Genomic DNA, 24562 nt, shown 5'->3' with positions numbered 1-24562 from the left:
AAAGCCTTTATTAATTGCATATGCAATGTGATGTGTGTTGTGCTTGGTGCATACGAAACCCAGACAGCATCATAATTTGTAGAAATGTGCCACAGCACGGAGGAAATCCTGCACATTAGTGTAGTCACACTTATGTTGTAAGATGTGCTTTAGGCGGCGCTCCCTTACTACAATAGCCTTCTTACGCGGTGTTACAGGCATCCCCCGCAGAAGAGATTCACGTCGGGTATCCGTCAGGTTCTGCTCCTGCTGCAGAACACACAAAAGGTCAGCTAGCTGTACAGTAGGGCGACCCAGTAATACCTTCAGCCGACGATGCCACGCCGCCACCTGGTTGTTAGTGCGTGGGAAGTCCATCTCAGAGACATCGGACACATTCCAGAACCGCAGAGGGTATGTCGATGGCATTCGTGTCTGTACTGAACAGCGGGATGCATACTTGCGTGGTCGGCCTCGGACATAATGATGGTCTAGAAATACACCAATCGGCTGGGCACATTCTGGTAAGGAAGACACAATGTCCAGAAATGCAGGGACAACATCATCCAAAGGTAGGAATGCCAACGCTATCAGCTTGCGAATGGCAATGGAGAAAGCAGTGTCCGTGCCATAGAGGCGACAAGGTGGTGATGTTGGATCTGTCGCCAGATGATCTGTGCAAAATGGAATAGGCATCCCTTCAGAATACTCCTAGGGAATGCCTTCCGGCTGGCACGAATTGCTGCCTTCTCAAAGTCAGTCATGATATACTGTGGTGACAAAGTGCATCCCTGGTCAGATGCCATACCCTCAGCACCTCCCACAAAGTGGTGTATGCAGACTCCGACTTCCGTGTCATGAGACAGTACACCAGGGGTACGACCCTCATTGAGGTGGGGGTGCCAATACAGCCATGTAATGTATATAGCTGGCGACAGATATCGGCCCGTGTGGGAAAGGTGCCATCACCAAGAACAAAGTCGGACCTGCACAGGTCAGTCAGGTTCTGTGTTGTAGTAAGTACTACCAAGGCGGTACCATCCATATCCGACCTTCTACAGTATGAAGCTGCCACTACGGAGTGGATACTGGCTGGCATCAATATCTGCAAGGGTTGCTGGAGGTGTAGCCATGGATGCCCGTGCCTGCTGCCGTACCCTGGTGATGCTTCTGAAGGGTCGCGACAAGGCATCTCCTGCAGTACATTGTCATCTGCTGTGCCTAGCACACTCTGCATTACCAAGCTTGGCAATTCATTACCAGTTACTGCCCTCTGCCGCAGTTCTGCTCGCAATGTAGCCACTTGTGCCATTGTTGCATCTGGGCCGTGCTGGTGTGGCAGTGATTTCAGCAATTCCTCACCCTCTTCCTGCCGAACAGTGATGGCACGTCCTCTGCATGCCTTCGTTCTCCGCTCACTACATGCCCAGTACCGCTTTGGTGGTGTCTCACGTTCCAAATGGTAGAGGTACCCCTCCAACACCAGCATGGGTTTGCCACGTTGGCTGGGCACTGTGCTGTATCTGTTGCCAATCAGACCAGGGCTATACAGATACATACATTCCAGCATGGTTGCAGCACTTGTAGATGGTCTCTCAGAATCCATCACAGCCGGTGGAGCTTGGTATGGGATATACTACTGAACCTGGACACAGTCCCTTCCAGACAGTAGGCCACTCGGTTTACACCTCCTTGTCTTATACCGTGTGTAGTAACTCTGTCCGTCTCAATGGCCCTGTACAGCTTCGTGCACTCCAACCGTCTCTGACTGTCTCTTCCCTATGGTTGCAATGTCTGCAGTTAACACATCCCTGGGGTTGCCGTATGCTTGTACTCTGTTTAGAGTCCACGATGCCTGATTGAGCACAGGTTCTGTGTGTACTGTGCCAGCCCCCTTTAACTCCCTGTTGTTGCTGCCAGCCAACCACGGTTTAGGGCTTGGTGTCTGCTTGAGTGGCAGATGTTACTTAGGGAGGTACCTCTGTCTTGCACCCTTGTCTTCCTACATGGGGCTGGGTACTTGTCTATACTCCTGTAACAGGGACAACGTGACGTGTTTAGCAGAAGCTGCATGTCTTACTCTACTGTGGAGTCGGAGATGGGTTACAGCTACTATATCCCCTGCTACTGGGTTAGTGTGTCATGCTTTACCAGGTTAGCTTACTACTAGTACACAGACAGGTTATAGTGTGTGTGTTCTATTGACCCTGACACTGCTTTGTCTGTACCTTTAAGGGTTTACCTGACACATGACCTGCTTTTCTATGCAGCATTTCTCGGGTAAAGTGTGCTGTGCATTGCTCTACGTGCTGGGGACTTTACTTCCTGCTTCTCGGGGACTATTTGCTGTGTTTGCGTGGACAACTGGGGCTGTGAGGGTAAGTAATGGTTTTATGACTGCTTCTGCAACTGTTTTGGGTGTATGAGTGCTTATGCAACTGTTTTGGTGTTATGACTGCTTCTGCAACTGTTTTGGGTTTAGGACTGCTTCTGCAACTGTTTTGGGTGTATGAGTGCTTATGCAACTGTTTTGGAGCACTACCATTGTGCTGTGTTTCGCGCCGATCCGCGTGTGTTTGCCGGCCGTGTACGCTGTGTGTTGACGGGCTGCGTGTTTGCCTTAGGGGCCGTCTGCTTTTGTCTGTTTGCACACCGCCGCATCTTTCCGCCGCGTTACTACGTTTTGGCAGCACCGCTCTACGGTTTAGCGGTGCTGCGGCCTTCTGGTTTCGGCGATGTAGCTCGCGGGCGTTTGTCTCGCGATCTACACGCCGGAACCCATATAAAAAACTTAGGATATTAGGTTAGAGATTATAGAAGAGTAACATATAATATTCTGGAAATATGTCTGTTGTATCAGCATTTATATAGCTTGGATTGCAGCAGAGAGAGAGAGAGAGAGAGAGAGAGAGATAATTTAAGAATATCTGTGAAGATTAGGTTTATAAGGAAGCAATGCAACATACTTGGATCATGGTTTACTGTGCTGAATCTAGACAGTGGGGTTACATGGCAGGACTTTAGCATATCTTAGTGAATTCAGATGGTATTGTTACATATAGAGAATGGCACACCTGAGTTATGCAGATTGCATGGTTACAAAGGGCACGTAGTTCACCTGGATGAACTCAAACAACACAGTTCCATGGTGACAACATGATACATGAATCAAGATGGCAGAATTACATTGGAAAATCATGGTATAGATAGTTAAACTCATGCAGACAGAGTTCCGCTGAATGAAAACAGTACATCTGAATGAGTCATACAGCAGGGCTGGATGAGGAGAGTTTGCTATACCTGGGTGAATGCAGAAAGAAGGAAATACACTGGATAACATGATATAGCTTCCTGTACCAAGATTGCATGGCTTGCATGAAAAAAAAACATTATATGTCTGGTTGAATGCAAATGAGAATGTTATGTGGAGACAATATTTTATACCTGAAATACTCAGATGACAAACTTATACTGGGAAAATTATGGAAAACCTGAACACCTGTGAAGATGAGGGGTTATACTGAAACAGTTCTGCCCCACTATTTCCAATATGTGGAGTTTACAACAGGGTGTGAAAACAACTGGACAAAGTGCACAGCAATGTTAAGCTGACATTTAAGGCACTGCTTCACCCACACCTGGGAAACTCTGACCGCCTCTCCATATTGTTATTACCAGCATATAAACCATTGCTAACTAGAGGGAGACCAACAGTGAAATAAGTAAGACTATGGCCAGAGGGTGCAGTCTCAGCACTCCTTGACAGTTTTGAGAACAGAGACTGGAACATATTCAAGGAGGCGGCTACTGAGAAGCAGTGTATCAACCTGGAGGAGTACACCGAGGTGGTGATGGGCTACATCTCAAAAGGTGTGGATGTGGCAGTCACCAAAGCCATCATCACACAAGCCAACCAGAGACCCTGGTGGACAAGAGAGGTGTATGAGCTATTGAAAGCAAAGAACGCATCCTTCAGGTCTAGATACAGGGAAACCCTTAGAACAGCCAGTGCAAATCTGAACAAGGGAGTGAATAAAGCAAAATGCACCTATGGCAGAAAAAGCCAGAGCTACTTCTCTGACCAAAATGACTCCAGACATCTATGGCAGGGCATCCAGTCCATAACTAACTACAGACCCCTATCTTCACAATGTGAGAACAACAAGGAATTTCTAAATAAGCTGAATGTCAACTTCAGCAGATTTGAGGAAGGGAACAGAACAACAGCAAAGAAAATGCCCATAGGCCATAATGAGAAGATGCTCACCCTCAACCCAGCTGATGTCCAGAGGGGACTGCTCAGAGTTAACCCAAGAAAATCAGCTGGGTCTGACAACATTCTAGGGCATGTGCTCAGGGACTGCACAGTGCAACTAACAAATGTCCTCATGGATATCTTCAATAACTCTCTGAGTCAGCAAATCTGAAATGCTTAAAGGATACAACAATCATTCCATTACCAAAGAAGTCTCCACCATCTTGCCCAAATGACTACTCCCCTGTAGCCCTCACCTCACAGTGATGGAGTGCTTTGATAGTCTTGCCATGGATGCCATAACATCTGGGCTGTCTGCTGATCTTGACCCTCTGCAGTTTGCTTTTGAGCAAACCACTCTAAGGCAGATGCCATCTCTCTAGCACTGGAACACCTTGAGAATAAAAACACCTACACGAGGGTACTATTCATTAACTTCAGCTCTGCTTTTAACACTGTCATCCCTCTTTACCTAGTAATGAAGCTACTCCAACTTGGTGTCAACACTCCACTTTGTAACTGGATTCTTGACTTTCTCACAGACAGTCTTTAAAAAGTGTGTGCAGGAAATAACTCCTCAGATAGCATCACTCAACACTAGAGTCCCACAAGCATTCATACTAAGTCCCTTGCTGTTCACCCTGTTAACTAACACTTGATTGTATAGCCAGGTACAATGCAAACCACATCATCAAGTTTGCTGATGACACAACAGTGGTGGGCCTCATCAGTAATGACGATGAACAGCATATAGAGATGAGGCAGAACAACTGATTACTTGGTGTGGAAATAACTTAGCACTAAACGTGAACAAGACAAAAGAGATAATTGTGGACTGCAGGAAAAATTGCAAGGAACATTCTCCCCTCACTATCAATGGGGAAACAGTGGAAAGAAAGAGAAGTACAAAGTTTCTGGGAGTGCACATCAATGAGGACTTGTCTTGGAACACCAATACAAATGCCATAGTCAAGAAAGTGCACCAGAGATTGCACTTTTTGAGAAGGCTGAAGACAGAGAATCTCCCATCAACAGTTCTCAGTTCCTTCTACAGAGATGCTATAGAAAGCATCCTGATGAACAACCTCGTAGTATGGTATGGAAGCTGCTCTACCTCTGAGCGCAAATCCCTCCACAGAGTGGTGAAGAAGCTGAGAGGATCATTAGGACCACCTTCCCACCTATCCATGATTTGTACTTATCCAGATATCTCAGCAGGGCCAGAGGAATACTTAAAGACTGCACTCACCCTGCTTACAGACTGTTCCTGCAACTATCATCTAGAAAGAGGTTCCAAAGATACATTGCAGAACTACGAGATTCAGGAACAACTTCCTCCCTAATTTCATCAGGCTGCTGAACTCTAGAAACCACTATGTTTCATGATGGCCATCTGGGTCAGTGAAAACTGTAGAAGCTTGACTTAAATTGTGCATTAACCTGGTTACCAGTCTCATCTAATACTTAGTGCAATATTCACCATGACTGTAACTTATAGGACATTTATGGCAGTAGCAAAGCAATAAGATATCTCTTCTTTCACTGCAATACATGTTGCAAATTCATAAATTAACCATATTGCAATACTCTAAAGTCCATAGTGCAATACTTTAATGTTCATAGTGCAATGCTCAAATGTCTCTTTCTGTGCAAGGATCAATGCAATGTCTTAACCAAATACCTGTGAAATACTGAAGTCTCATACAAGTAAGTGTTCACTGCAAAAAGTGTTAAAATGTGTTCTAATTATGTGCAGTAATAGTCTGTCTACCTGCATGTCTGTGATATAATAGCTAGGTGTTATATGTGTAAATGTCTATGAAAATAATCTATATATCATCTGCATATTGAGTCCAGAGACACGGAATTTCATTCAGTTTTTGCACTTGTGTGATTTCTGAATGACAATAGAGTTTACTTTGACTTTGATTATGTGGGAAGAGTGCAAAATATCTAGATGATGCCAGAAAGCAGGGTCAAATGGGGAGAGCATGTTATACTTAGATAACTTGGATGTCAGGATACATGGGAAACTAAGAAATTTGCACATTAAAAAATGGTGATCAAGCTTCTTGAAGATCATTAGGCTGTAAGTTTAATAGCATGTGCTTTGGCCCAATCCAAGTAAACACTCTTTTTTAAATGTAGTACAATCATTTGCATTCATCTAGGTATATAACTGTCACAAGGTTATGTTGGGAGGAAACTGAAGTACCCAGAGAAAACCTGTGCAGACAAAGGCAACACACAAAAGCCCAACAAAAAACAGTAACTGGAAGTTAGAGATAAACCTTGCACTGGGAAGTCAAAGATATTAAGCACTGTGCTCACCCCAGCATGCTGACCTTGCTACACCACATGGGTGGGAGTCATACCTCTCAACCTGGAAACATCAAAAATCTGGACAAGGCCCATGAAAAATAGGTACAAATCTGTGCGCTGATTAACATAAAATTTGCATACACAATTACATAATGCTGCCCACTTCAATGGAATTGTGGGATACCAACTTTCAAATGCAAACTGAAGAAAAGACAACCAAAATATGGCACCAGAGTCCCCCTGCAACCATTCCAATGTCCCATTACCTGGCTATTTTGCCCCATTTACCATAAACACTAATGTGGACACACACACACACACGCACACACACGCGCACACACACACACACACACACACACACACACAAACACACACACACGCCAGCCTTCAGTTCAGCATGATAAATACACCCTGCAGTTCAGCATAATAAATACAGCCTTCAGTTCAGCATAATACATTTCAGTTCAGCATAATAAATACAGCCTTCAGTTCAGCATAATAAATACAGCCTTCATTCAGCATAATAAATACAGACTTCAGTTCAGCATAATAAACCTTCATTCAGTGTAATAAAGACAGCCTTTAGTTCAGCATAATAAATATAGCCTTCATTTAGCATAATAAATACAGCCTTCAGTTCAGCATAATAAATATGGCCTTCACTTCAGCATAATAAATACCCCAGGGCTTGTTTCCAGAAGTTCAGCCACAGCATAATAAATACCTCTGTTCTGTTCCACAGCATAATCAGCATGAACATTTCAGCCACAGCATAATAAATTAAATACCTCTGCTTCCACATTCATTTCATAGGTTGATACTAGGCTATCTGAACTAGGGCATTTATAAGTCTAGCCAGAGTGTGTTTGGCTTTTGCCACCCTTTTAGATTGGTTTGATTGTGCCTCTGTATAGTAGGTTCATAGGTTCATAGATTAGTACTAAGCTAACTGCCCTTGCGAGCCATTTTAAGCCTAGCCAATTATCCCTTGTGAGACTCAAACCCTGCACCTTGCGTTTGTAAGGCAAACACCTTAACCATTAGGCCACCCTCATAGACGATAACCCTTTTAAGGTTAGTTTACTGTGCCTCTGTCTAGCATGGACACAGAAGAGATCCCAGGGGTAAATTTATGATCTCCCATCCACACGTCAAGATTTCTCTTGAAGAGGGTCAGTGAGGGGCTCTGCCTAACATGGATTGGGATTTTGTTCCAGAGTGAGGGGGGCCTCTGGGATATGAATCTGTCCCTCCAGCATGTCCTATTTATTTCTGTGCTGAGGTTTAAGTCCCTGGAGCATGTAGCTCTGAGGGATTTGGATTTCCTGAGGTGGAGCATGTCCATTAATTCTGGGTTGGACATGGCTTTATAAGTCAGGCATAGATTGCCTCTGAGTAGGCGGTAAGCAACTGAGTAGAGCTGTAGTTTCTTCAGCCGAATTGCATAGGGCATCTCTCTGAGTCCCTTGATCCTCTTGGTGAGGTACTTTTGGGGTCTCTCCAGTTGCTGCAAGTGTCAGGTAAGGTACATCCCAAATGGGGCATTGTATTCAATTATGGGCCTGATGAGAGATGAGTAGAGGGGCACAATAACCTCTCTTGATCTAGATGTGAACCCTTTTGTGATGAGGTGGGCTATATAGAAGGTCTTTCTAACCACTTTGGTAACGTGATTGTCAAAGGAGAGATTACTATCTACTTGGGTCCCCAAATCCCTAATTACTTCTTCTGTACTTAATGGATTACCACCTATGTGGTAATTTGTGGGCACTTGGTTTTTCCCAAAGGGGATGACTATGCACTTTTTGGCATTTAGCTTTAGGCCATGGCTCTGGCACCAGTTATCCATCTCTGTGAGACCCCTTTGTAGGATGCTTGTGTCAGCCGGAGAGTCAATTATGGCACCCAGTTTGCAGTCATCTGCGAACTTGGTCAGCCATAGTCCTCCCATGTTAGCCTGTACCTCAGAGAAGTATATACCGAACAAGAGATGTCCCAAGACTGAGCCTTGTGGGACGCCACTTGTAACTGGTTTAGAGTCTCACATGGCACCTGCAATTCTGACCATGTGGGTTCTATCCCTGAGCCAGTTTGCAACCCATCTTGTGACATAGGGTTTGATATTTAAGCTGGTGAGCTTATTTATGATGCCCGAGTGGGGTATTGTGTCGAAGGCTTTTGCGAGGTCCAGGTAAGCTGTGTGGACTATCTTCCCTTCATCTATGGCCTTGGTAACTGTTTCAAAGAAGTCAAACAGGTTCAAGAGGCAAGATCTGCCCTTAACAAAGCCAAACTGGGTAGGATCCAGTGTCTGGAGGTTTCCAATGTCTTTGTTTATGAGTTCCATGATGATATGCTCCATAGCTTTGCAGACCAGACTAGTCAGGCTTATAGGGCGATAGTTTCCAGGGTCCATTGTGGCACCACCTTTGTGGAGCGGGACCACTGTTGCTGTACGCCATTCCTTGGGTACATATCCTGTAGTAAGGCTGAGATTGAACACTGACTCTATGTGAGGGTTCAGTTCTTCTTGGAGCTCATGTAAGACGCAGCCCGGGACACCGTCCGGTCCCATTGATGCTGTGTTTTTTGCTGTGGAGAAGGCAGCTCTCACCTGTATATCTGTGATGTCAGGGAGGCTACATTCTGTTGGGATAGACGTTTGCTCTTTTGGGGGGGAAGTGGGGGAGAAGTTTGCACTGAACTTGTCTGCCAGGATGTTGGCAATGTTTGTGGGATCAGTATTTTTTTGTCATTTTGCACTAACTCAGAGCATATCTGGGAGTTGCCACCCAGATTCCTGACATAACTAAAGAAGGCCTTGTGATTATCTTTAGCGTCTTGTGCAATTTTTCTTTCGAAGCTGGCCTTAGATGATTTTATGAGGGATCATAGTTTCTTGCTAGTACTGATCAGAGATGCCTTCCCTTTTTGAGATTTTGCTCTATCATGTAGTAGCTTCCTCCTTCTGTTGTATAGCTTATTTATGGCTGGGGTCCACCAGACAGGTCTCCTGCCTTTGGAGGAGTGAGTCTTGGTTTTATTTGGGATAGCATGATCCATGCATTCCTGTAGGTGTCCATAGAATGCATTTGTAAAGGATTCTGCAGTTTGGGCAGTATTTTCCACTGGCCCGTGGGCTTTGAAGGATTCCACCTCAGTTTTGAGAAGTGTGAAGTTTGCTTTTGAGAAATTCTTCACCGTGGTTTCCTTGGCTGGGGGTGGGGGTGGGATATGGATGTCCATTGAGATTAATTTATGGTCTGACCTTACCAAAGAGGGGCATACCTCTGGTGTGGAACATTGAATCCCCATGTTGGTGATGACCAGGTCTAATATGTTTTCCCCTCTTGTGGGAGTGGTGACCAGTTGTTCCATAGCATTTGAGTTTATAAATTCTAGGAACCGTTGGGCAAGGGTGTTGGGGCTTGAGTAGTTTTCCCAGTCAATGTTTGGGTAGTTGAAGTCACCCAATATTATTGTGTTTGGAGAGACCTTCATATTCTCCGGTGTTCTCAGGAAAGCTTAGTGGGGTTCCTGAGTTTGGGAGGGTGGTCTGTGGCAGGCTACAAACTGAAAGGCAGTTTTCCCCACTGTTAATTGCACATGGATGGTCTCCGATGCTTCATGCAGTGCCACTAACCTGGAGGTGTTGGTATCTTTGATGAATATGGATACTCCCCCTCCTTTTGTGGTTCGGTCCAAGTATTGGGGCCAAAAAGCATGGTATGAGGTATAACCTGGTAGTGCTGGGGTGCTCTCAGGAGCCTTGAACCAGGTTTCTGTTACTGCACAGATGTCAATATTCTCCATACTGAGGAGAACTTTGAGCGCGTGCATCTTGAGGTTTAGACTTCTGGTGTTGAGCAGCATTACCCTTAGTTTTTTTTCTCCTTGTGTTGTCTATGGAGGTGGGTTTGTCTTTTGAGCCTTGCCTAAAAAAGGCACTATGGGGGTGGCAAGAGCCTTTGCCAGTATTCGAAAGCCCAGGGGTGACAGGTGTAAGTCGTCCCTAGTGAAGCAACGTGGCTTGTCGAGCATGTCATCCCAGGCTGACAGACACTGGATCCCCTTTGAATGACACCAATACTTTAGCCAATTGTTAAAATTGATCATTTTGTCTTTATACTGTGGCATCATTCTTGGTGAGGGCAAGATGCTACTCAAGGTCAGGGTCATACCGGCCTGGGCTACATGATTAGAGAGCTCCTCTATGTCTCTTTTCATGTAGTCCAGGGAGGTACGTCTCAGGTCATTCACACCAGCATGGACAATGATGGAGTCATATTTGTACTTGCTTTGGAGTGACCTGAGTGCTTGTGTTATGTGGCGGATCCTGGCACCCGACAGGCAGCTTACAGTGATCTTCTTGTTCAGTCTGGTGAGTGGGACGTCAGTGTGTCTGACAATAGAGTCACCTATTACAAGTGTATCAGGTGTGTTGTTTAGCCTTAAGGGCTGTGACTGTGTGGCACACTGACTTTGTGAAATATGTGATACGTGGGTATTGTTGTGGAGTAGTGGTTGCTTGGATGTCTGCTTTGGAGGTCTCTGCTGCTTTGGCAGATTTTTATTTAGAGCCTCCGAGTATGTTTTTGTGTGTTTATGTGTTTGGTTTGCTGATGCGATAGGTCTATGTGAGACTGGATTTGTGGTGTGTGTGGTTACCTTCTTCTCCTGACTGACTGTGCCAGTACTGGGTTGAGAGAGCTCAGCCTCCAGTTTGGCTATATAGTTGCATCTCTCACATATATTTGAGCTTTTTGGGAGGAGGAGAGAGTGGTCTGTGTACATGAGGCAGTTGTAACATTGCCTCAGGATTCCCAGATTCACCAGCTGGACTGGAGAGTAAACCCGAAACTGACTTTTGGACATGCCAGAATAGTATAAGGAACTGCTTTTTGACTGATCAGAAAAGACCAATAGGGAGCCAAGTATTTATAAAGAGTATAAGAGGGTGTAGTGCTTTAGTTTATTAGTGTTTACTTATAAGATTACTTATAAGAGCAAGTGCAGGGATTTATAATGAAAATAGAGTGTTTACTTTGAGATTTAGAACAGTTCTAAGGGACAAAGTGAAGAGCAGACTTTTTGGAGCCGGGAATAGTTTAAACCTATTTAAGCAGCGCTGCCCGATGCTGCGCTATGCGCAAAATCATTCAAAACCGTGCTAAAGCGGGTTTTAAAGCAGGGGACTTGAAAGAGCTAGGAATTAGCCCAAAACAGCCAATAAACAACTAGTTTCTGGGCTGAGTACACTCCTCCAGGGACAGATAGGCTGCTCAAAGCTCCCCACTCTCACTGGTGAACAGAGAAGCTTCCTCCTATCCAAGTAAGGATATGGGCAACACAGGAACTTGTACTAAAGCCCAGAATTCAGCAAAACCTGAATTCAGGACTATTCTAGCTCAGAAAAGGTGGGAAACAAGGATATATATATATATATATATATATATATATATATATATATATATATATATATTTTCTTTTTTAAGACAGTAACAGATAGCAGGAAAACACAGTAAATGCTTTGCACAGGCTAGCACACTTGAGTGGGCAGCCTCAAACAGTTAAATTAAACAATTAAAATGACTTTAAAGTGCAGGTAAGCAAAAATGCAATAACAAGCTACTTGAAGTAGTACAGGAGTTAAAAACTCGCTTTTCGGCGAGAATATGCAGTCGCTAATATAAAGGCAGTAAAGAATACTTAAATCAGGTAGCAGTCACTCTTTTTCATCACTCTGCTGCTAGCACCACTCTGCAGGACCACGAGGACCTTTGCTGAGTCGGAAAAAAGCACAAAAACCGTGCTAAAGCGGGTTTTAAAACAGGGGACTTGAAAGAGCTATGAATTAGCCCAAAACGGCCAATAAACAACTAGTTTCTGGGCTGAGACCACTCCTCCAGGGACAGATAGGCTGCTCAAAGCTCCCCACTTTCACTGGTGAACAGAGAAGCTTCCTCCTATCCACAGCATAATCAGCGTGAACAGTTCAGCCACAGCACAATAAATTAAATACCTCTGTTTCCACATTCATTTCCACAGCGTAATCAGTGCTAACAGTTCAGACACAGCATAATAAATTAAATACCTCTGTTTCCACATTCTGCAGCCTCAGGGCTTGTTTCCAAAAGTCTGCAAAGTCCTCCGGTTTCCGTTCACACACTCTGCAGTGCAGCAGTCAACTCACAATTTGTTCGTTGAACCAGCAGCACCATTCCTGCTCCTATGCAACCAGAAATACACACACGTGAGCTCAATTGCTCAATTCTGACAGGCTAGCAGGACGTTTCATGGAGCTGACGTCATTGCGCACATGATGATGTCAGCTCAAAACCTTGAACAAAATTATTTTAAACTAAAAAGCTGGGAAATTCAGAAATTAAGGGGTGCCCCTCAGGAATCGTGGCACCTCATTAGTTGGACCCCAAAACTCAGTAAAAACCAAGTAATTTGGTACGGTTGGGAGGTATGGTGTGTGTGTTTGTGTGTGTGTGTGTGTGTGTGTGTGTGTGTGTGTGTGTGTGTGTGTGTGTGTGTGTGTGTGTGTGTGTACATGCATGTCAAATTTGTTTTTTAAGCTAGTTAGTGAATTGCTTTGTTAAATGTTAGTAGAAAATTTGGCCCAAAGTCTGGGCAGTTGTGTACTGTACCTATTACCTTTTTTAGTCTTGTGTATGATGACATTTGGGAAGAGGTCCTGGTAGTTGTATTGCATGCTATGGACTACAGACACAGACTTTCAAACAGGACTGAGCCATGCAGTGCTTGATGGCTAGACAAAGATCACCTCTGAGGAGTCTACATGCCACTAAATATGTGACAATTCTAGTCTTCCTGCACAGGTTTTCTTTTCTAACCAGATTATTTTTTTATTTTATATTTTTTGTGCATTAAAAATCTCTGGCTAGTTGACATAATGGTTAAGGTCTTAGCCTCCCATGCACAAGGCAGAAGATTTGATCCTGACCTCTGGCTAACACCTGTATGAAGTTTGCACGATGTCCTTATATTCACTGCTGCTGTATTTGGAATGCATGGGATTCCCTGCTGTGGAAGCCCGATCTCTGGTCAGTCTACCAAAGCCTACTGTTGCTTTAAAGTACGCTTAATGTCACCCCTACACTCCTCATCTAATGTAGGGCATAAAGGTGACGTTCAGGTTTACCATCCTCAGAACTTCTTTGCCTTCTGTCTGAACTCTTCTTCTGATCACTGGTCTGTTTGCCTATGCCAGCTTTCTGCCAGTTTTGAATGCAGTGTTGTTCTCCTGTGACTACCTATGTCTTGTTGAACCCGAGATGTCACAGATAAGCACCCCATTGTGGTTTTGTTTTTTCTTGTTTTTTTTATTTACGTTGGGGTTAATGTCATTCAGGAAGGGTAAATGCCAGTGCAGGAGACAGACTCCCCATAAAGACCACCATGATAAATGTCTTTTTTGCCTAAGTACTTCTCATGACCATACATTCTGTTCAATTTGTCAGGCAAGAATTTTGAAAACCCTTCGCAGTAGGCTTTCCCCCTTTCCTTGTATCTTTGGAACCGGCTTTTCAAGCTTCTCAGTAAAGATACAATGGAAGGAACTTTCCACCCTGAATGTCAGCCATTAGGGAAGAAGAAGGTGAAAAAGGTAAGACTGGAATTTTCCTCCATCAAGCCTTTGCCAAGTGTTTCTCCCGAGGTCGTTATGAACCTGGAGGCTCGCCCAGCTGTGTTGTCGGTTTCCTCTGCTGTGACTGGGTTGGAGGCTGACGAGGCTTTGCAGGCATCTGTTTCAGATGTAAAGGGGGAACTACAGTTGATTATTTCTGAGGGGCCTAGGGGGTTCTGCAGATTCTAGTTAGGGAAGAAGTTCCTACTATGGTTATTGAATGCCGTCCTGGGTCAGAGCTCTCTCAGTTTTATAGGGCATACATTCCCTAAAAAAAGAAAGAAGAAACTAAACATTTTCTCTGCTCCCAGAGATCCACAAAGTGAGTGGTAGGTCTTTACTGAGGGGTTATTTAATGCTTTAATGTCATTAAAGCCTCCACACGTGGGTTCTGTTCCTGCTCCTCCTTGGTCCTCTACTTCGTTTAAAAGCTCTAGAGAACAGGATTCTTCAGAGGAAGGGTCGGATTCTGATGAAGACTCCCTTACTTATTCTAGGATGCTTTTTCCAATGCCGCTAAGCTGTCTGATTCTCTGCACCCTGCTCCCAAGAAGCCTGATAGATTTTATAGGGTGCCAGAGGATTGTAACTTTTTGGATAAATGTCCTGCTGCTGACCCATCTGTGGTGTCTGTAACTTCTGACAAGCCTTATCATTTGCCTCCTTCGCCTAAGTTATTGCCTTCTGACAAGGACAGCAGAACCATGAAAAGACCTGTTAAGAAGGTTTACACTTCTGCTTTTAGGGCTATTAATTATCAGACACATATGTCTAGGTATGTGTTGACTCTTCTTTCTCAGACCCATCAGCTTCTTTCTGATCTTCCAGACTCTGAGGGTAAAACTTCTGCTCTTTCCTTGCTAGGGACTTCCTCTCAAGTGGTTCGTCAAATGTAGCTATGATGCAGCAGATGCCTCTTCTAGGGCTGCTGCATTTGGTTCAGTGATGAGGAGGTATACTTGGCTTAAGCTTCAACCTTTACCTGATGATATTAAGGCTAAGTTGATGGATGCTCTTCTGGATAATAAACTTTTGTTTGGGGAAGCAGCTACTGGTTTGTTTAAGTCTTATCAAGATAAGGGGAAGGCCTTATAGAAGCTTAAACATGTATTTGTTTCTCCTGTCCTTAAATTTCAGAGAAACTACCCCAATAAGCCAGCCTTTCTTTTTAGGCAATCTCACACTTCTACTAAAGGTAAAAAGAGTGGTAAACAGGCTCCTTCTGCTAAGGCCACTCAGAATTCAGGGATTCAGAAGCCTTCCTTTCCAGTAAACCAGGTGCTGTATGACTATCCATCTCTTCTCAGCCACTTTCCGCTTTCTCTTTGCCTTTCTCTTTTTCTTCCTGTTTGGCTTCAGATCACTCAGGATTCTTGGATTCCATCAATCATTCATCAGGGTACTTCATGGTGTGGAAATCCAGTCTTCCTTTTATGGGCATTCCTCAGCCTCCTTAGGAACAGCTTCCTTTTTTCCCAGAAGTTCTTCTAGATCTCCTCTGATTGCTTTTTGCAGTCTTCAAGGGATCTCAATATTTCCTTAATTGAATGACCTGCTGATTCAGGCATCTTCTCCAGAGATCCTTTTGCAAAATCTTCATTTTGTCATTTCTCTTCTTCAGAGTCTAGGATTCACAATAAACTTCAAAAAATCTTCTTCTTCTTTGAGTCCTTCTCAGGATCATGTCTTTCTGGGATGCAGGATTCAGATGGTGCCAATGCTAGCATCCCTGCCCCCCTCAAAGGTCTTAACTCTCATTCTTTCTTTCACACTTCTTTCTCTGGCTTCCATTACTGCCAGGGAGTTTATGAGAGCTCTGGATTTCATGGCATCCACCATTCCACTGCTGCCTCTGGCCAAACTTCACATGAGAAAGTTTCAGTGGTTTCTGAAGTCAGTGTGGCTTCAACAAGCAAATTCTCTAGACTTTGTAGTTCCTTTTCTTCCTTGTCTCAAAACAAAATTCTCTGGTGGAGTCAACTGTTGTCTCTGAAATCCAGGGCTCCCTTTTCATCCCCCTCTTCCTTCTCAGGAACTGTTCAGAGATGCTTCAGATGTGGGATGGGGAGCAACTTTTGCCTCTCTAAAGGTGCAGGGAGTGTGGTCTCCTCTTCAACAGAAGGAGAACATCAATGTCAAAAAGATGAGAGTTCTTATGCTGGCTCTTTGGCTTTTCACCCTCTTTTCTGTCCTTGGCCACTCAAGGTATTCACAGACAATACCACAGTGATGTGGTATATCAACAAACTGGGAGAAACAAGAATTTACCTTCTTTTCCGGTTGGCACTTCTAGTATGGGAACTTACTGTCAAGTATCAAGTGACTCTTCAGGCAGTTTATATCCCTTCAGATCAGAACATTGTGGCAGACACTCTGAGCAAGTCCATAACTCAATCTCATGAATGGATGCTTCACAAGGATGCCTTTCTGGACATTGTCCACCAGTGACAACTTCCTCTGTTTAGTGCCAGAGTCCCAGGTCCTCTGGTATAGAAGGTGGATGCCCTCTCATTTCTTGGAAGGGGATTTTTTTTATGCATTTCCACCTCTTCTTCTCATTCCGAAAGTCCTGCTCCAAGATTCAACAGGATGCTCCCAAAATCTTGTTGATGACTCCCTTTTGGCCCACAACAGCACTAGTTTCCTCTACTTCTGCATCTAGCCAAGGGCAATAATCACAAGTTACCTCAAAGGGTGGATCTACTGACAAGGCAAGGGATCTCTCATCCATCCCACCTGTCCATGCTTCAACTGACATCGTAGGTGATGGGGTTTTGATTCCTCATAGACACCTTTTTTCTAAGGATATGCTGCAGATCCTGCAGGAGCCCAGGAGATGTCTTACTAGGAAATCCTATTTATCCAAGTGGAAGAGGTTTTCTATTTGGTGTCTCTCTTGTGACCTAGAACCACTTAATGTAGATGTTCCTTCGGTTCTCTCCTATTTGTTTGAGTGGTTCAATGCTGGTTTGGCCTATTCTTATATTAAGGCCCACTTATCAGTTATTTCTGCTTGTCTGCCTTTAATTCCCCCTTTAGCTTCTAGATTTGAGGCTAAACAACTTCTTAAAGGCATCCTTAATATTAGACCTCCCAGGAAGCCTGTTCCTCCTCCCTGGGATCTTAATGTTGTTTTGGAGAAATTGACTCAGGCTCATTTTGAGCCTGCTGCTTCAGCTTCCTTGCAACATTGTTCTTGGAAGACTATTATTTTGTTAGCTCTTACTTCTGCCAGATGAGTGTCTGAGTTGCAAGCCCTTATGGCTTGTCCTCTTTTTTTGACATTTCATGAGGACAGGGTGTCCTTGAGTACTAATCATTCTTTTATGCCTAAGCTGGTTAATGAGTTGTCACTTAATCAGTCTATTAATTTGCCTACTTTTTTTCTCTCTCCACAGTCTGACAATGAGAAGGTGTTGCATACTTTGGACATGCATAGACAACTCAGATTTTATTTGGATAAGACTAAGGCAGGCTATTAGAAAATCTGATTAGTTGTTTGTTTGTTTCTTTCATCCTAGGTCTTTAGGATTAGCTGTATCTAAGCAAACAATTTCTTTTTGGCTTTCAAAGGCTGTTTCCTTTTATTACACTTTTCATGGCAAGAGGCCTCCTTCTTCTGTAAAGTCTCATTCTACTAGAGCTGTGGCTTCTTCTGATGCTTTTTTCAAGGGGTTAGATACTAATTTTATTCTTGAAGCAGCTGCCTGGAGTTTTGCGCATACTTTTACCATGCACTATAAGTTGGATGGTATTTCTAGAGCTAGGACTGGTTTTGCTAGTACCATTCTTCATGGCTTTTTAGAGGGCTCTACTGCTCCTTCCTCCTCCCAAGTTTCCTCTTGAGCTTTGGCACTCTCCCATACATTACAAATACTGCAGGAGTGAAAGTAAGCACATAGTACAGTCATGTAAAATCTTACCATAACAGTATATGTCCTTGCCTTCATTGTTGCAGTATTCACTCCCTTCATCTTACCTTCCTGGATGTACAAGTTACTCTCTGGGTTTCCTTGGACTGGTATTCCTACTGGGGCAATCAGTTTTGAGGATGGCATGCCTGATGTCACCTTTATGCCCATTTTATGTGAGGAGTGCAGGGGTGATGTTCAGCGTACCTTAAAGCAACAGTAGGCTTTGGTAGACTGGCGGATATCGGGCTTCCATGGCAGGGAATCTCATACACTACGAATACTGCAGCAGTGAAGGCAAGGACATCTACTGTTATGGTAAGATTTTACACAACTGCACTTTTTCCCTGTGGGGTTCCTCCCACCTCTCAAAAACATGTTGAGTGTTTCCACTTCAAACTCACTCAAGAATGAAGTTGTGGGCTGCTGCATAGACTCTAGATGGCATCTATAGGGGGAAGAGTTCTACAGGTCAACCACTTTGGGCATCAGCTGTGGTGCACAGTATTCTCAAGACAGGGAAATGTGGCTCACAAACTGCATGGTGTGTCATGGCTAGCCATTCAATGGTGTAAAGTAGAGGAGGATGTTGGATATCCTATGTATTCAGGAGACAAGATGGATGGGCAGTACGGCAAAGCCAATTGGCTTGGAATCCAGAGTCTACTACTCAGGAGAGGGCAGTTTAGAAATGGTGTGGGAATTGTGGTGAGATATAGGCTTCAGAAGACATTCAGAGATGTCATCAGACTTGGTGACAGGATAATGGCAGTCAAACTCCAGTGTAAGGATAGGTCACTATTCATAATCTCAGCTTATGCCCCACAGCAGAGTTGTGACACTGAGGAAAAGAGCGCATTCAGACAGCAGTTATAGGACCTACTAGATAAAGCAGGAGAACATACATTGCTGGCCTGAATGAACAGATTGGGACAGACAGAACAGGATAACAGGACTGCCTAGGTCCACATGGGTGGGGCAACTGGAATAAAGAAGGAGAGACCATTCTCAATTTCTGTCTGGCAAATGGCTTGATGGTGGCCAACACATGGTTCAGCAAGACAGACAGTCACAAAATCACATACAAGAGTGGCCAACATACAACTCAGGTAAAGGGCATTGAGGTAGAATCATTAATTGCAAAGTCATCCCCTCCTCATTCTGTGAAACAGATGGCTCACACCATAAACCACTGGTTGTCACAATCAGCTACAAATGATGGTCACAGAAGACTTGAATGTCAGCAGAGACTAGTATGAAGACCTGGACGTTGACTGGAGAGAAAACCAAAGAGTTTAAGGAATTACGCAGGTCTCTAGCACCCCAGGAGGAAGAAAAGGAAATAGGTGGAGTTAAAAAAGAATGGCAGCACCTCAAAACAGCATGTGAGAAGGACTATAGGATCACAGGAGATTACTAGGCTACTGAAACAGAGGTCATTTTAAGCCTAGCTGTTTCAATCCAATGTAATACCATAGAAGTACTAGTCAATTTCCAAGATTGCATTTAGTAATGACTGCCCATAGAACAGCTATGTGGCCAAGCCAGGTATGGAAGTAAGGTACATAAAGGAAAGCTTGTGGTGGAATTCAGAAGTCCAAGAAATCATAAAAAAAAGTGCATGAAAAAGTGGGAGATATAAAAAATGGACCAGGCTATACATATACTGGCTGGCTAAGAGAGAAGTTGGAATAGCAAATAACCAGGCATCAAAGGTACTCTACCAGATTCTGGAAAGTGACTCAGTAGATGGCACAAAGAAACTCTGTCAAGTTGCAAGGCAAAGACAGAAAGATGAAGAAGATGGTGACCTTTCATAATAGATACCAACAACAACCTGCTGACCAGTCCACAGGACATTAAGGGAAGATGGAAGGAGTATGTCCAGCAGTTTCTGAATGAAGAAAACTCCACAGAAGTTGTACTGTCCCAGGCACAGTCTATTATGAAAGAAGAGGAGGAGCCCACTATCGAAGAAGTAAGAACAACACTAAGGATAATGAAGTCAGGTAAAGCAGCAGGCTCAGAAGAGATATGCAGATATGATGAAGAGGTTGGGTGAAATAAAAAAGAAATGACTCCTGAGGGTACTCGCACAGAGAGAGAGAGAGAGGGAGAGGGAGAGGCATATCCCAGATGACTGGAGAATAAGCATACTAGTGCCAGTATCAAGAAAAAACAGGGCATTCACAACTGTGGGCAGCATAGTGGTATCAAACTCCTGTCACACTGCATGAAATTTCTGGAGACAATGAATGATGAACAAATAAGCTGAGTGGTAGAAACTAAAATGGGAAATAAGCAGTTTAGATTCAGATCAGCATGCATCAGTGATGTTTGCAGTGGGACAGATATTTGAGAAGAAGCTAGAGATGAGAAAAGTGTACAACTGGGCATTCCTAGACTTGGAGAAAGGATATGATAAGGCCCAGGAAAGCTGATTTGGGCAGCTCCTAGAAACACTGGTAAAATTAGTGCATGCTACGTACAAGGACACAGTGATTCAAGTAAGTATAGTATTTGGTCTCACAGAGGGGGTTCAACTGGGAGTGGGTGTGCATTAGTGTTCATCTCTGCTCCCACTGCTGTTCATATTGGTGATGTACAACATTAGCAAACAGGTTGGAGAGGGAAGATCAACAAAGTTTCTGCATGCAAAAAAAATGTGGCATTAGAGGCAGACTCTGAGCAAGAACTTCATCAAGGTACATGGGACTGGAATGCAATCTGAAGACACATAGAATGAAATTGAGTACAGATAAGACAGTGGTAATGGCAGAAAATGGGAAAAATCAGAAGATCAAAAATTGAGATGAAAGGGAAAACACTGGGACAGGTTAACAGCTTCAAATATCTGGGAGGGGTGGTTGAGGAGAAGGGAAGTCTGAATAAGGAGGTCAAACATAGAATCAGAATGACTGCAGCCAACTGGCACAAAGTGTTAGGTATAGTGTATGAGAGAAGAAAGCCAAATAAGCTGAAAAGTAACATGTACAAAACAGTGGTGCAACCAATACTAGTGTATGGTATAAAAATCTGTGAACTGAAGGCAGGGCAGTTGTGAAAGCTAGAGATGATGGAGATGAAGTGCCTGAGATGAGTGGTAGGATGCACACTGTGGGACAGATGAAGAAATGAGGACATCAGGGCAGAAGCTCAAATATCTCCAATAGCTGAGAAGGTGAAATAGAACAGATTATGGTGGTTCCAGCACATGTACAGAAAGGGAGAAGACAATCTGGCGAATTTGAGATAGACAGGAAGAAGGCAAGAGGAAACAAAGTCATTCAGCAAAGAGGTGGATGGACTGTGTGAGAGAAGACCTGAAACAGTCAGGCGTTACTGTTGAAGATGGTAGGAGAGTGGCATTGAATTGAGAGAGATGGCGACAGTTGACAAGACACCCCAAACCCATGTAGAAAATAAGAAAAGGAGGGTAGATGATGATTATAAATCTCTGAAAGTTTTGGTTTATGATGATTATAAATCTCTGGAAGTTTTCTAACTGATTTATGTGCTTAGCTTTGAAGCAACAGATGCCATTATATTCAATGATAAGATAGACTGAGATATATAAGGAAACTATTCCGTTTCAAGTAGTCATGGCTTTGGGTAACATATGGGTAATGCTATAAACATTTTGGTTTACTGTATGCACAAGGTACAAGGTTCAATCCTGAACTCCAGACAATGCCTGTTTGGAGTTTGCTTGTTCTGCCTGTATCTCTGTGGGTTCCTTCCACCTCTGAAAACATGCTGCATGTTTCCATCTCAAACTCACCAATGAATGAAGCTGTGGCAGCAGCACAGATACATGGTGCCCTATAGGGGGAAGAGTTGTATAGACCAACTGTTTTGGGTGTCTACTGTGGTACACAGTATCCTCAAGATAGGAGAACATGGATCACAGACTGCTCACCATGGCAGGGCTAGCCACTCGATGATGTAAAACATGGCTCTAGGTGATTTGGTCATGTTGACTAATGTCGCTAAATCGACATGGGTATTTGCTGGTGATAAGTGGGTTGAGGACGTGGCCTACTCCGACCTAAACCATGGACCCATGCTAACAGTGAGAGAGAGGTGTATGTGCCTGTATTGGCTAGTGTGAACCTGCTATAAAGCCCAGCAGCCCTGGGTCAGTAAGCTACTGGCTGGACGGTGTCCAGTTGCCCAGCCTTGGTTACCTAGGATAGCTCTGTTGAGTGAAAGCTGGATGTAAAATCAATCAACCTGTGAATCTTGAAATAACAATTACTGCACTCAGTGCAGGTTCATTGACATAAAGCAGCTTGGAAGTGAATGACATGATGGCACTGAAGAGACTGGACATCCTAAGTATGCAAAAAAGAGACAAGATAGAAGGGCAGTGCAGCAAACAAACTTGGCTTGGGATCCAGAGTCTCCTACTAAGGAGGAGGACTAACTAGAAATGGTGTGGGAATTGTGGTGATAGACACGTGCCCGAACTCAGTGAGGGATGTCATCATAATCAGTGACAGACTCATGGCAATCAGAATCCAGTGTAATGATAGGGCAGTATTCATAATCTCAGCCTATGCCCCATAGCAAGGTTGTGACTGTGTGGAAAAGAGTGCATTCAGACAGCAGTTGCAGGACCTACTAGATAAAGTAGGACAACAGGAATTGATGTTGATAATGGGTGGCTTGAATGCACATATCTGGTCAGATAGAACAGGATATAAGGACTGCCTGGGTCCACATGGGTAGGGCAGCAGGAATAAAGGAGCAGAGGCCATTCTAGACTTCTGTCTGGCAAAAGACTTGATAGTCACCAACACATGGTTCAGATAGAGAGACAATCACAAGATCACATGCAAGATTGGCCAATATGCAACTCAGGTAGGCTTCCTACTAGCAAGGAAAGGGCACTGGGGTAAAACAGTGATTGCAAAGTTATCCCTAGTGAAACAGTCAGCCCACAACATAAACTACTGGTTCCCTCAATAAGCTGCAATCAATGGTCAGAGAAGGCACTAAGGTCAACAGAGACTAGGCTGAAGACCTAGAAGTTGACGGAAGAGAAAGTACAACAGTTCAAGGCATTGCTCAGGGCTCTAGTACCCCAAGAAGAGGAGGAAATAGGTGGAGTTGAAGAAGAATAGATATGTGGCCAAGCCAGGTATGGAAATAAGTTACATAAGAAAGTCCAGAAAGTCATCAAAAGAAAGAAGGCATGCAGGAAAAAGTGGGAGATAGAAAAGACAGACAAGGCTAGGAAGGAATACTGGTTGGCTAACAAAGAAGCTAAGAAAGGAGTTGCAATAGCAAAGAACATGGCATCAGAGGCACTCTGCCAGCTTCTGGAAAGTGACTCAGTAGCTGGCACAAAGAAACAATATCAGGTTGCAAAACAAAGACAGAAACATAAAGAAGATAGTCAGATGCCCTTCATAAGGGATGCCAAAAACAACCTGCCCACCAGTCCATGGTACATCAAAGGCAGATGGAAGGTATACTTTCAGCAGTTTCTGAATGAAGAAAACTCCACAGAAGCTGTACTGCCCCAAACACAGCCTACAATGAGAGAAGAAGAGGAGCCCACCCTGGAAGAAGTAAGAGCAGCGCTAAAGAAAATGACGTCAGGGAAAGCAGCAGGGTCAGATGAGGTCACAGCAGATGTGATAACGATACTGGGTGAGATAGGGGAGAAATGGCTCTTGGGGGTACTCATAGCAGTGTGGAGAGAAAGGGGTATCCCAGATGGCTGGAGAATAAGCATAAGCATGTCAGTGTACAAGAACAAAGGGGACATCCACAACTCTGGGCACTACAGAGCTATCAAACTCCTTTCACATTGCATGAAAGTTCTGGAGAGGGTGACTGATATATGGATATGTGGATTAGTAGAAAGCAAGATGGGAGATGAGCAGTTTGGATTCAGATCAGGATGCAGCACAACTGACCCGATGTTTCTGGTGAGACAGACAGTTAAAAAGAGGCTAGATATGAGGAGAGAGTTCAACTGAGCATTCGTAGATTTGGAGGAAAGCATATGGCAAGGTTCCAAGAAAGCTGATTTGGGCAGTACTGCAGTGATTTAAAGTCCCAGAAACATTGGTAGAATTAGTATGGGCTATGTACAGGGACCCAATGACTCAAATATGAGCAGTCTCACAAAGGGGTTCCCAGTGGGAGTGGGTGTACACCAGGGTTCAGCTCCGAGTCCACTACTTTTCTTACTGGTGATGGACTACATTTGCAAACAGGTTGGAGGGGACAGCTCAACAAAATTGCTGTATGCAGACGATGTGGCATTACAGGCTGACTATTAACAGGATCTTCAGCAAAGGATAGTGGAATGGAATGCAAAACTGAAGGTACATGGGATGAAACTAAGGACAGATGAGACATTGATAATGGCAGCAAACCTGGGAAATCAGAAGAAGCTGGGAATTTAGATAGAAGGGAAGACAG

Source organism: Protopterus annectens, chromosome 13.part0, assembly GCF_019279795.1.
Source record: "Protopterus annectens isolate FY-2018-M chromosome 13.part0, PAN1.0, whole genome shotgun sequence".
Taxonomy (NCBI): Eukaryota; Metazoa; Chordata; order Ceratodontiformes; family Protopteridae; genus Protopterus; species Protopterus annectens.
The sequence above is the reverse complement of the archived record's forward strand: the minus strand, read 5'-3'. Positions refer to the sequence as shown.